The following is a 13,533-nucleotide window of genomic DNA, read 5'->3' as shown; positions in this document are numbered from 1 at the left end:
TGAGCAACTCAGTAACCGTCCCCCTCCCTCACTTTGTAGCTGGACCAGGTAAACAGCTTCCCTAGTGTTTCCCTGAGAAATGAGCAAGCCCAAGGACTGCTGCTGAGTGCGCTAAGAGGGATTCTTGAGAGAACTTGCATTGTAAGAATTCTTAGAGTCTCTTGAGTGGAGCACCCTGGACCCTGTGCAGTGGGGTATAGGTCTAGGTGGGCTTCAGCAGCTGATAAGGAGGTTGGTTTTCCTGCCTTGTGCAGAAGGCAAAAGCTGTCTCTCAGCACCTCTGCTGCGATCTGAGAGGCAGGCTGGGAGTCAGGCTGCCCTTTCTCTGCTCTTAGCCTGGGTAAGGATGGGGCGGTTGAGACTGCTCCTGGCTCCCTGACAAGAAGAGAGCAACTTCCAGACAGAGACAAGAAGAGAGAGCAGCTTCCAGACAGAGTTCAACCTGAGAAAAGGCTCCCCTGCTGTGAGGGAATTATTCACTCTGGGATAAGCTTCCTGGGCAGAACATCAACTGTTCCCACTGGCTGCAGGAGTTCAGATTGAATAGTTTAACTGTTTCATGCCCAGCTCACATGGCAGTAAACAGTACACATGGCCCAGCCAGAGCAGTTTTTACATTTTTGCTCTGACTTTCACTCCAAGTGCTGGGGGACATCTCTGCAAGTGTTCCTATGACTGATGACACTGAGGCTCCTGTCAATGAGTTGTCATTACTAACCTCCCAGGAGCTAATTCTTCTGGCCTTTTAACTCCTGTACCCCTCAGTCCTCTGATCTGGGTGAACTCAATAGCTGGCTTAGGGGAAACTGCTAAGGGCCCATTTACAGGCAAACTTTCTAGAAGTATTCATGGCCAGTTGTGGTAGGTGGTGCAGAAGATATTGAGGCAGGGAGATCACAAATTCAAGGCCATCTTGTGCTGTATCATTTTTTTAAATTTTGAAGTAAAAATTTAGGTATGTGCTTTCCTATCATTGAGTAGACCTTTCAGATTGAACACCTTTGCCCTTCTCGCCTCTGATGAAAGATAGCAATATCAATATATCCAGGACGGCTGGCAAGGGGAAACCTCTACTCCTTTTTCCGGAGAAATTCCTAACAAGGGCATGCGGAGGGGCAGGTTGCATTAGGCTGGGAGTTCTGCAGAAAGACTGGCTTAGACTCAAAGGCTAACAGCCTGGCTGATGAGGACAAACAGCATGATTACACAGAGAAACAAAGCCAAACTATCCATTCTCTCCTTAGCTGGCAGGAGCAACCGTCCCGCCATGGCTCCTTCCTACCTCCTATTCTCTCTGCCTTAACAACCTCGGGGAACCTTCCTTCCTGCCTCAAGGCTGTCCAGACAAATGGTTTGAAAAGTCAGACGTCATGGACGCCTCAGTGATTCACTTTCAGAGGAAGATGAGTGACCAATTAGTCCTTCAGAGTGACAGCATCCATGCCAGAAGGAACACTGGGTAGTTTAGAGCACATTCACAGAGCGAGGGCCGAAAAGGATCTATGGAAAGACAGCCCAGGGCCTTTATTGTTCCTGTCTTCCCTTTACAGTCCATCGCGGTCCTTTGGAATAAGTAATAACTTTAATGAGCCAGCCTGCCTCCATCTTTGTTTAAAAGCCATCGTATAGTAAAGAAAAACTAGATTCATTCATGTTTGTGATTAAATGTTTCTTAGGGGTTGGGCTATGCCCTACCTATAAGCTTACCTACAAATGACTCTGCACTACCTGTTCCATTTGGAAACTTCCCACCCCTGAGCTATAAAAACCTTGTATTTCCCATGTCCAGTGATCACATTAGTGGGTGGAAACCCATATGAACAAATGGAAAGTTGCTTGCTTGGATTAATTTACCCATGATTTGGGTTAGGGATCCTTTTTCTCACATTTGTGGGTTTAACAAAGATTACAAGTAGGAACAGAAAGCACAGAGTCTGAAGGAATTATTTCAGGTCTCATAGTGATTAGCAGACAAACCTAAAATTTGAATGAATCCATATAATTTCTAAAATGTATGAGTCCCTCACTATACCCACTTTTTTTTCACAAGGACCATTTCCTCACCCTAGCAATCCATATCTCATGCACTGCCAATGCCTATAGCTGGTATGCATCAGATGCTAAGGCTGAACTGGACCCACCCTTGCTGGACACAGACCTGTGACCACAGATGTCCACTGAAGTGATCCAAGAAGCATGAGAGCAAGTAAGGTGCAAAAAATGGGAAACCCCTCACAGGACACAGTGTGGAGAAGATGCTCCTACAAGGTCTGAAGGCTATCTATATAAGCCTTCCTTAAAAATGCCTGGAGGGCATATTACAGAGTGCAATTTGTAGCAAAGGCAAGCAAGCACGATAAGGCAGATTCAGCATTCCTTTCTTCCTTCTGGGGAACACAGAGAATGAAAAAAGGTGTGAGCAAGGAAGTCTAGGAGAAAGAAGGGCCCAGAATGAAACAGGCTTTGTTATAAGAACCCATCTAAGAGTTCTGACTTTCTCTACGGTGGTAGAAGGACTCTTCAGAAGGTGGAAAGCGTGGGGGACAGGGACCAGGAGGAGCTGCCTTGGGGAGTTCTGTGCTTTGATATGGTTTGTGTATCCAACGGTTCATGAGCTGAGATAGCAGAAACTTTAAGAAGTAAAGGCTACTAAAAGTGACTAAGACACTGGGCATGACACCCTCAGGGATGATTAACCTGTTCTCTTGGAATCCTGGCTCGTAGGTTTGTTATAAAAAGAACCAGTCTGGCTCCTGCTTTTCTCTGGTCTCTGGCCTAGCTGTGTATTCTGTTCCTCTCATATATTCTTCCGTTATGGTGTCATCTATCCTATTGTGATGCAGGCATCAGGCACTCACCAGAGGAGAACAAATGCTACAACCAGGTTCTTGAATCTGGAGAACTGTGAATTATAAACATTTCTTTTTCTTTCTTTTTTTTCTTATAAAGTTCCCAGCCTTGGATGTTTTGTTCTAGCAAAACATAGTGGACTGATCCAGAAAAAAAAAAATCACTCTGAACACTTTCAGGATATCCATTGGAATGAGGAGAGACTGGCATGAAGAGTAGTCGGGAGGAAATGTCAGTATAATAAACTAGACATAACTAGGACCCACACAATGACTATGGATATTGGGATGCAAAGCAGAGGCTTGAAATACGCCAGGAAGGTGAGTGAGTCAGCTGGCCTAAGGCAACCGGGAGCTCCTTCTGTGTGGATGCCACGTGCCCTTCTCTACCCTGTGTTCTGCCGCCGTGTGCTGTGTTATTAGTCCTAGTCCTCATGTGCTGAAGAGTACTGACAGGATTTGAAACAAGTAGATCTGGCTTTATGAAGCAGCTGCTCAGCTAGTTTGCTGTGAAATCTGCATTATTTCTAACCTTGTAAATCTCTCTCCACTTTGAAATTCTGGTTTGAAGCAGAGTCAGGAAGTTTTTTAGCCAAGAAGTTCATGGATGAGTTTACTCAGGTCCAATGAACCCTGAAACCATAGCAAGTTTCTGTGCCTTCCTGGCATACGCTTGCCACGCAGGGAGGCAGTGGCAAGACCTTCTAACAGAGTCTCCATTGGATCCCTGGTCCAAGAATAGATCTCAGAACCTTGCCTTAGAACAGCGGTTCCCACAGCATGGCCTGAGGCAGTAACATCAGAACCTCTGAGGTCCCTAAGGATCTCAATTTCTAGGCCTCACCACGGAAACTCTGGGGCTAGTGCCCAGAGATCTGTCCTAAGAGTTCCAGTGATTCCTGTGCGCTCAGGCTTCTAACCACTGCTTAGAACAGAAGCAAAAATAAACAAGGGCTAATGTCTAGTCACAGGCCGTGGTGAGGCATCCGCAGTGGATGTCATGTCAAGAAGAGAGACAAAGTCTCGGAAGGATTAGATCTTTGGAAAAGAAACACTGGGAGGCAGCTTTGAGTTGACCTGATGTTTTAGATAAGAAAGTCACTGAAGGATCCACTGGGGCTAGGACCCAGCGTTATGGAGAGACACTGGACTGAGTCTACCAAGCCTGTAATGCTTTCTAGGCCAGCTCCTTCTTGTCCGTAGAGTCTCCTTCAGTGCAAGATGTTAGATATCTTGTTATGTGCAGATTGCTTAAGACTTTTCAGGAGCGAATAAGTTGCCTGGGTTCCCAGGCCAATCAGTAGCCACTCTCTCCCTAAGCACCCTCACTTCTCTGAGGTGAAACCCTGGCTCATACCTCATCTAGCTGACATGGCCACTGTGTAGTCTGTGCCTGTGATGCCAGTGTTTTGGTTTTGTTTTGTTTTGTTGCTGTTGTTGTCTGTCTGTCTGTTTGTATGCTTTCTACACCTTCTAGAGAACACAGATAGGACAAGAAACAAACAGCCTTCAGAGTCTGGTGATGGATACAAGACAATGAGGATGCTCGTACCCTGGCCCTCCCTCCCCCGCAGCCCAGGTCTGGTTTCCTCCCTTCGGCTAAACTCATAAAAAGCTGGCACACACTGAAGATAGGGAAAGTGTCTGAGCCTGCTGGTCAGATCAGAAGGCTTCTGGGCATTCATTATGATCTAAACAACTATTCCAGTTATTTGTGTGACTCAGCCCCTGCAGGCAGGGCTTTCTCCTGTTCACTGGCGGCTGTTGCTGACTCAGTGCTCAAGAGGGCACCTTGTCAGCCCTCCTGGGCTCCTAGCTCTCCTCTCCACTGCCTCTGCCTCCCCAGAGGAGTCTGCAGGGATCCCCGGAGGGCGCTCTCAGCATTCAGTTTCATTTCTCAACAAACTGCCAGCCTCCTCCTTCCCCACTCTCCTCCTCCTCCCCATCCCCCTCCTTTTCCTCACCCTCCTCTTCCCCCATCCCCCATGCTCTTCCTCCTCCATCCCCTTTCTCTTCCTCACCCTCCTCCTCCCCCATGCTCCTCCTTCTCCTTTGGCCATTATAGCTTCTGGCTGGGCTAAACACACCTGTCAGTCTCTGGTACACTCTAGAGACAAAGCAAGCAGATACAGTCACTAGGACACTATGCACTCACTGATGTCTGATGGTTGCTAAGGGTTTGGATCTGGAAAGGTATAGGCTAGATCTGCCCATACTATTCATGGGCTTGGTGGGGGGAAATACATTTTTCTTTCTTTCTTTTCTTTTCTTTTCTTTCTTTCTTTCTTTTTTTTCTTTATTAAGTATTTTGAGATAAGTTTCTCTGGGTAATAGCCCTGGTTGCCTGTACCCACTCTGTAAACCAGGCTGACCTCAGAAAGATCTGCCTGTCTCTGCCTCCCCAGTGATGAGTAATGGGATTAAAGGTGTGAGGCACCACACCCTGCAGATGAACAGACATTTAGAAAGCCATGGAAAATGCACAGGTACAGAATACCAGGGACCTCTGAGAACAGTCAGTGCTGGTGTCGACCTGTGTGCCTGGCAGTACCCTGAATCGAGAAGCTAGTTGCAGAGAATGTGTGGACACTGAGCTAGGAGGGCTCAGAAAAGAAAGGAAATGCCAGCAGCCTGCATGGCACAGCGAGGCTTTCTCAGAGGAACAGAGCCGGCCAAAAGAGGCAAAAAGGGTTTTCTCTTTGCTGTGACCAAATCCTTGACAAGAAACAACTTAAGGGAGAAAGGGTTTGGGTGGCTTGCAGTTTGAAGAGACACAGCCCATCATGCCAGGCAAGACGTGGCAGCAGACAGAAATGGGAAGGTGGCAGAAACGGGGTTCTTGTTCCATTGTATCTGCAGTCAGGAAGAAAAGGAACATGGGTGCGTCTGCTCAGCTAGCTTTCCTCTGCTTATGTTATCCAAATCCGTGGCCCATAAAATGCTGCTGCCCCCATATGTCTTTCCACCTCGCTGACTCTACTCGAGACATTCCCTCCCAGATGTGGACAACCTTCCTAATGCTGCGACCCTTTAATACAGTTCTTCGTGTTATGGTGACCTCCCCCCATCATAAACTTATTTCATTGCTACTTTATAAATGTCATTTTGCTTTTGTTATGAAACAATAATATAAATATCTGACATGCAACCCCTGAGGAACCGCTGTTCTGGATGCTGTCAAGTTGGCAATATTAAGTGTCATAAGTAGCAAGGCTCATTGAGGCTTTTGTTTTAAAGCTTGAACCTGCTATGCGCCATCATTCTGGTAATACTGTGTCCTGAATAGTAAATTCGCTGAGCTTCCTCCTTCATTTCAGCAGGAAAAGGGAAGGGGAGAAAAGAAAGGTAAAAATTCAAGACAAAAGCTAACATCGACACCTCCCTTCTATCCTGCCCAGCCTTCATTTTATCTTGATGGAATCTAGAAGAACATGTGTGCATGCAGGTGCATAGGAGTGACAGTAGGCCTAGGGTGGGTGTGGCTAGGACGCAGGTGCACAGTGGTGACAGTAGGCCTAGGGTGGGTGTGGCTAGGACGCAGTGCACAGTAGTGACAGTAGGCCTAGGGTGGGTGTGGCTAGGATGCAGGTGCACAGTAGTGACAGTAGGCCTAGGGTGGGTGTGGCTAGGACGCAGTGCACAGTAGTGACAGTAGGCCTAGGGTGGGTGTGGCTAGGATGCAGGTACACAGTAGTGACAGTAGGCCTAGGGTGGGTGTGGCTAGGACGCAGGTGCACAGTAGTGACAGTAGGCCTAGGGTGGGTGTGGCTAGGATGCAGGTACACAGTGGTGACAGTAGGCCTAGGGTGGGTGTGGCTAGGATGCAGTGCACAGTAGTGACAGTAGGCCTAGGGTGGGTGTGGCTAGGACGCAGTGCACAGTAGTGACAGTAGGCCTAGGGTGGGTGTGGCTGGGACGCAGTGCACAGTAGTGACAGTAGGCCTAGGGTGGGTGTGGCTAGGACGCAGTGCACAGTAGTGACAGTAGGCCTAGGGTGGGTGTGGCTAGGACGCAGGTGCACAGGAGTGACAGTAGGCCTAGGGTGGGTGTGGTTAGGACGCAGGTGCACAGTAGTGACAGTAGGCCTAGGGTGGGTGTGGCTAGGATGCAGGTGCACAGTAGTGACAGTAGGCCTAGGGTGGGTGTGGCTAGGAAGCAGTGCACAGTAGTGACAGTAGGCCTAGGGTGGGTGTGGCTAGGATGCAGGTGCACAGTAGTGACAGTAGGCCTAGGGTGGGTGTGGCTAGGACGCAGTGCACAGTAGTGACAGTAGGCCTAGGGTGGGTGTGGCTAGGAAGCAGTGCACAGGAGTGACAGTAGGCCTAGGGTGGGTGTGGCTAGGACGCAGCGGGGACATGCTTTTTGACCTTAGCAACTGACTGCGTTTAGTTTAGATAGATAATGTAAACAGATGTCCATGTCCCAGTTTACAGACGGACTAATGGAAGACTGGAAAAGTTAAGTAGCTTTTCCAAACCTCATCTGTGTAGTAAGTGAGGAAAACAGGACTTCAGACCAAGATGTATCTGAATTCAAAACCTAGACCCTTTTCAACACACCACTCTGGTTTTACTCTATTCTGAAAACAAATTTCATTCCTCCTTAGTGTAACACCACTGCCGTACACGATTATTATCTTAACCCCCTTGCAACTTCAATTAAAATGTTTACTATCAGCCTTAACAGGCTTCCTTATGCATTTACTCATCCATTATTTCATGTTAAATGTTGTATAATAGTTGGTACAGGTTCCCACGTGCAGAGCAGTGGAAGAGGGGAGTGAGGAGGGTCCTATCTCTTCACAGTGTTTTGGGGTGACAGTCAACCCATTTACTATAATCACAATTAAGTGCTGTTATCATGGGCACTGATGCTTCTCTGTAATTTACTGTATACTAGAAACCATACTAGTCACTCTTGGTAAATTAACTCACTGAATTCTCATAAGAAAATCATAATTCAATGCAGATACCTATCTGAAAGCAAGAGCAAGGAGCACTATGCCTGAACTGTCTGAGGGGACCTTAGCCACACAAGGGTGGTACTCAATTGAATTGTAACCAAATTAGCATATGCTCCAAGGTTCATACTGGACTCTAAAGAATTAGCACAGAGAAAGTAATGTAAAATCCCTCATTGTTTTTACATTGGTTACATGGTGAAATGAGAGTTAGAATATATTAGGATCAATCCAACACGTTGCTGAAGTTAATTTTACCCATTACTTTGTGGTATGAGACAATTTTAAATCAGACACATGGCTCATGTGTACAAGCTGATACTCGTCTGGAAGGTGGGCTACCTTGTGTGAGGAGGTGGAGAGAAGAAGATGGGGACAGAAAGAAGGCACTTGGGGCACACTGGCCTCTCAGTCTTCTCTTATGGCCAGAAAGGATATCTGCAACTATGCCCAAATCTCAGCCATCTAGGCCTGTTGACTTGTGTCTAGTCAACAGCTGTTGCAGCTGTGATTAGGGGCCTCCAACAGACCTCCAAAGTCATGGTTTAAAGATGGATAAGGCAAGATTCAACAGGGAGAAAAAGAAATATGGAGAGACGTTAGGGTAAAATCCAAGCCTTTCTGGAAAGTCTCCTCCAGTCCTCTGAGTTAGTCCCATTGTCCCCTTCCTTCACTTACCTTACCTCTCAATCATCTCCATCCCCCTCCCTTCGCTCAGTCACACTCACCACCTTTCTGGGAACCTCAACAGTGTGACATTCTCCTCTGGGGACCTGTGCGGCGACTGTTCATGCTTTCTGGAATGCTTCCTGCTGCAGCTTCAGGTAGGCAACTACCTTAACTGGGTTCCACGCCCCTTTATCAAGTGGCCAACCTGGCTATATTTAGAAGTGCAACTCCTACTGAGATCTTCTTCTCCATGCTTTTGTCCCTGTCTTCCCACATGGCTTTTATTACCTTTAAACTCAACCTGTAAATATTTTATTACCTTACTCTTGATTTTCCCATCTGTGCTCTCCAAAGACAAGAGTCTCAGTCTTGTTCCTTGCATTATTTCCAACCCCAGGACAGGTTTAGCTGACAGGAATTCTCAAATGGGGACAGAACACTGTCCCCTTTCCGTAGCAAGGCTTGAGTGTCTCATGTGGGAGACCACTTAGCTTCTACAGCGCTGGCTCATCTTCCTTCTGAAACCCACACCAAGGCCTCCTTAGAGAAGTAAGGGGGCAGCTGCTGTGAGAAAAACACCCCAGAGTGGCAGCTGGGTGCTCAAGGCGCCGGTTCAGCTCTGCTCACATGCAGCTCCCAGACTCTAAGGGACGACGGTTCCAGGGGAAGCTGAATAAATACTTGGAGAGTTGAGGAAGAAAATGATCGAGAGAGCGACCTGGAAGGCAGGAATCACAACGAATGGTCTTCACGGTGGACATGTCACCATCATCTAGAAGCTGTTCTCAGACCTCACTCCAATCCAACTGGATCAGACATGAGGAAGGGGCTGGGCAACTGGGCTTCATGGATCTCGGTGAGATTCCGGAGACCTGTTTGCACCAGGGAGCGGTTAGAGCCTTGCAAGTCACCCTACAAGTGAGTACTTGGCAGGGCAATGTCTATGTGAAGCTTAGGGAGCTTCTTCCCTATGTCCCAGGAACCCAGGGAATGTACCAGCAATCGGGGGGGGGGGCACATGCAGTGGGGGCTGACTTCCATGGGCTGTGGCTAGGGCAAATGACCAGGACCAGCCCCCTTGGTGCCACACCCTTGCAGAAGCCAGAACAGCAGGTCTGTGGGCCCTTTCTCTCCCTGGCCTGGCCTCTCCATTGCACTGTGTCTCAGCTCTAACCTTGGAATGTTTCTCATTTCATTCTCCGTATCCCTGTCCTCCTTTTCCTTTGTTCTTAGTTTTGTCCAGGAGTACTGACCATGTGCCTATGTTGAGTCCTTGAGGACACTAGGCAAAGAAACAATAGGCCCTGCCTTCTGGGGAAAGTCCCTGTTCTTGTCCCTTCCCTCTCAGCATTTCCTTTCTTCTCTTTAAATTTACATTTTTTTTTTTTTTTTACTTTTTAATAGCTAAGGGAAGGCTCTACTGCATTATTAAAAGCCTCTATAGTGTACCAAAGAGATGCTTGCGGATCCATGTTTACTGCCACTCTGTTCATAGTAGAGAGGAAATAGGAAGAGCATAAATGTCCATCAAAAGTTGATGGGATCGTGAAAATGTGATACATATACACAATAGAATTTTATTCAGTACTAAAGAAAAATGAAATTGTGAGCTTTGCAGGATCTGAAAACTATTAAGGCAGGGTACCTACATTCGGAGAGACAAATACTGCATGTGCTGTCTGGTATACAGACACTAGCTTTTAACTCTTACATGTGTGAACTTGAATATGGGTACATGTCATAAAACTAGAACAGGGACCATAAGAAAACAGAGATGGGGTAGCCATGGAAAGCAGGAAAAGCAAGTGGGAAGAGAAATGCTGGGCGGGAAAGGTACAAAAGCAGGAAAGTGGAGAAGGAAAGGATCAACAAAAACAAATTATATATGGAAATGCCATAATGAAATGCCAATTAAATGAAAAAGACCAATATGTAAAATATGGAGAAGGGTGCTTTCCTTTGTCTGATTTATAGAGAGACACATTTAAAATGCAAATCCTACCCGGTGCCCACAGGTTAGCTGTTGCCTGACATTTCTACCTCAACTACAGTTCATTTCGACATTTAGGTTGTTTTGACATTTACAGTTCATTTTGACATTTAGGTCATTTGGGTATTTACAAGTCAGTTTGACATTTAGCCAAATGGAAACAGTAGGTGTGCCCCTGGGCTGTGAGTGCCTCAAGTCGCTAGGTCATTGGCCAGAGTGCAGTCCATATATGCATCCTCCTGTGGAGTGGACCTTTAAAACAGTGAGAAAGCAGTTGGTCATCCCCATAACTCTTGTGCCACTACTGCCAACATAGTTTGCCATGGTCCTCATCACTGTAGTTTGCAGGGTTCACAGCTAGGTAAGACTGTTGATGACGCTCTCCCTGCCCCTTCAGTAGGCACAGCGCCTTCTGAGAATCTTCTTGGTCAGTAGCAACTCGATTTTTCCATGCCCTGTGACCAGAGTTTGTGGTGACTTCAGCATTACCAATCTGTTTTCTTATCCTTTGTATAAGAATAGTCTTAACAGTTGATTTCTTTGCCTGTTGGGTGTATTCAAAATTATTAAAAACCATAAATATTTTGTAATTTTGCATTACATTCCCCCCCCCCCCCCCGTGTGTGTGTGTGTGTGTGTGTGTGTGTGTGTGTGTGTGTACTGAGGCCAGGGCAATGTTGTTAGCAGGAGTCAATTCTCTTCTTCCACTGTGTTGGTACCAAGGACCAAATTCAGATTCAGGCTTGATGACAAGCACCCTCCCATCCTGGGCCATCTTCCTGGCCTTTCTAAATCTTCATACACCTATGCAAATGCAACTCATCTCCAGGATCCTAGCTTTGCAAAAAGAGTCTGCCCAGAACAACTTCTAAGCTCCTAGACTGCTCTGCTGTCTCTGGGTTCAAATTTTGGCCTTGATGCTAGTTGCACCCTCTCTGTCTTAGTTTCTTCATCCATTTAAATAATAATAAAAATGGATAATTTTCATATGGCTGTTGTTCAAGATACACTGAATGTTTTAAATAGTACCTGGTATACTGAAGCACTTCTTACTTTTACTTTTTATTAACTTTCTATCTTTATTAGTTCTGGAAAAAGCTAAATCTTATGTTTTGTCCCTAAACAGCCTTGTCACACAGGAAGAGTCCCAACAGAGTATTGTTGAATGAGTGATTCAGCAGCTCACACATACCATGGATTTCAGGACTACTTAGGCTCTTCCCTGACCCCAGGATCCGCATCTGTTCCCATTGGTTAGTCTTCATTTTTCCTTCAAAATTGGCCTAGTAGCTTCTGCTTTCCATTGAGTAGCAGGGATGTTCCCCATGAGGAGTTTCCCATCATCCTCTGCTGGATTCCTGTTTCCTAGCCTTCTTCCTGACTCATGTTCTCACTGCCCCACTTTGCAGGTGGCATTCTCTACATCCAGCCTGCTTTAATGTTGCTTTCCCCGGCAATGTTTGACTTGATCTCTCCAGATCCCAAATTTCCTGCTGAACTAAGTCATCGGTATTCCACCAAGGTATTAAGGTCCTTCAGAATTTCAGCTCCAGAGCCACACAGTTGTCATTTCACTGCTCGCCTAACCCATGAGAACAACAGATGACTTGTCTTCATCTTTCTATTGGCCAGCTCTCCATCATTCCTTCCATCCATTTACCCATCAGCCTATCCGCCTGCCCACACAAATCACTGGCTTCCTCATTCACCTCTTTATCTACCTTTTATCTATCTATCTATGTATCTATCTGTCTATCTATCTATCTATCTATCTATCTATCTATGTATCCATCTATCTCTCTCTCTCTCTATCTATCTATGTATCTATGTATGTATCTATCTATGCATGTATCTATCTATCTATCTATCTATGTATCTATGTATGTATCTATGTATCTATCTATCACCTTTTTATCTTCTCCCCCACACATTCATCCATCCCCTATCCTTACTCACCTATTCATATGCATACCCACCCAGGAATCCAGTTAATATTCACTGACTAGCTTAACTTTCTAGTAATGGAACACAGACTTGCAGGAAAAGAAGTTTTCAACTTCACATAGCTCTCCATCTAGCAGGGGAAATTAGTTAACTGAAGAAATACAGTTTGTTGCAGAAAGCAGCTTGTCATATGGTATTATCACGCCTTCTGAAATTAAAGTCCGTGGATGAGCTTCATGGAATCTGTGAGCAGAACTCCTCAAAATTATAAGTGGAATAGTATGAGAAAAAATTCATAGACACCCCTCCCCCACATCTACATCTTTTATAGGAAATGCTCTATGGCTCTCATGACATTATCAAAACGGTTCCCCAGGAGGTTCTTTTAAGGCTAGGTAAGGAGAAGCCTGGGACTCTCTGGCCTTAAGAAGAGAAAAGAGAAGGTAATGTTTATTTCAGATCCTTTATGCACTGGACACCACTTCTGGTTTCCCACATTTGGATAGCTCCTTGTTTGCAATACGGGAAGGGGCAAAAAGCACAGCAGAGAAATTAACCGTTTTTGGGTCCTGGGCTAAGTGGTACCATCTCGTCTAATGTTTACAGCAACCTTTCAAAACAACTACTTCTATTTTCTAGAGAGGGAAGGCAAGGCAGACCAGCCCACAGTCACAGGGGAGGGAAGGGTAAGGATTTGAACACAGGTCACTGGGGCCCATGGTCTCTGCATCCCTGCAAAACGCCATACACCAAATAGGAAGATGTAGCTCTTTTGCTTGGAGAATAGTGAAACGATGCTACAAGGCTGAGGAACTGATAATATTAAATTTCCAACAACTCCCCTGTGGGGGGAGCAAGTAGCTAAGAAGGTCAGCAAGTGCTGGACCTCACCCTCAGCGTCATCATAGCAGGCCTCAGGAGCATGCTGGCCCTGAGCAGTCACTCCCAAGTTCTTGTAGCTCAATCTGTTGGCAAAAGGTGCCCCATCACACCTCCACTCTGCCCCAATACCAAGGCCTTCTCAGCTACAATTCTGCCTGATGAGGGTAAATTCTTGTTCCAATTGAACTGTGAGGGGACAACTCACCCCAAAATTGCCAGGAACAACAGACTTTGCTGAC

This window comes from Acomys russatus, chromosome 2 (genome assembly GCF_903995435.1).
Source record: "Acomys russatus chromosome 2, mAcoRus1.1, whole genome shotgun sequence".
Lineage (NCBI taxonomy): Eukaryota > Metazoa > Chordata > Mammalia > Rodentia > Muridae > Acomys > Acomys russatus.
Note: the sequence above shows the minus strand (reverse complement) of the source record.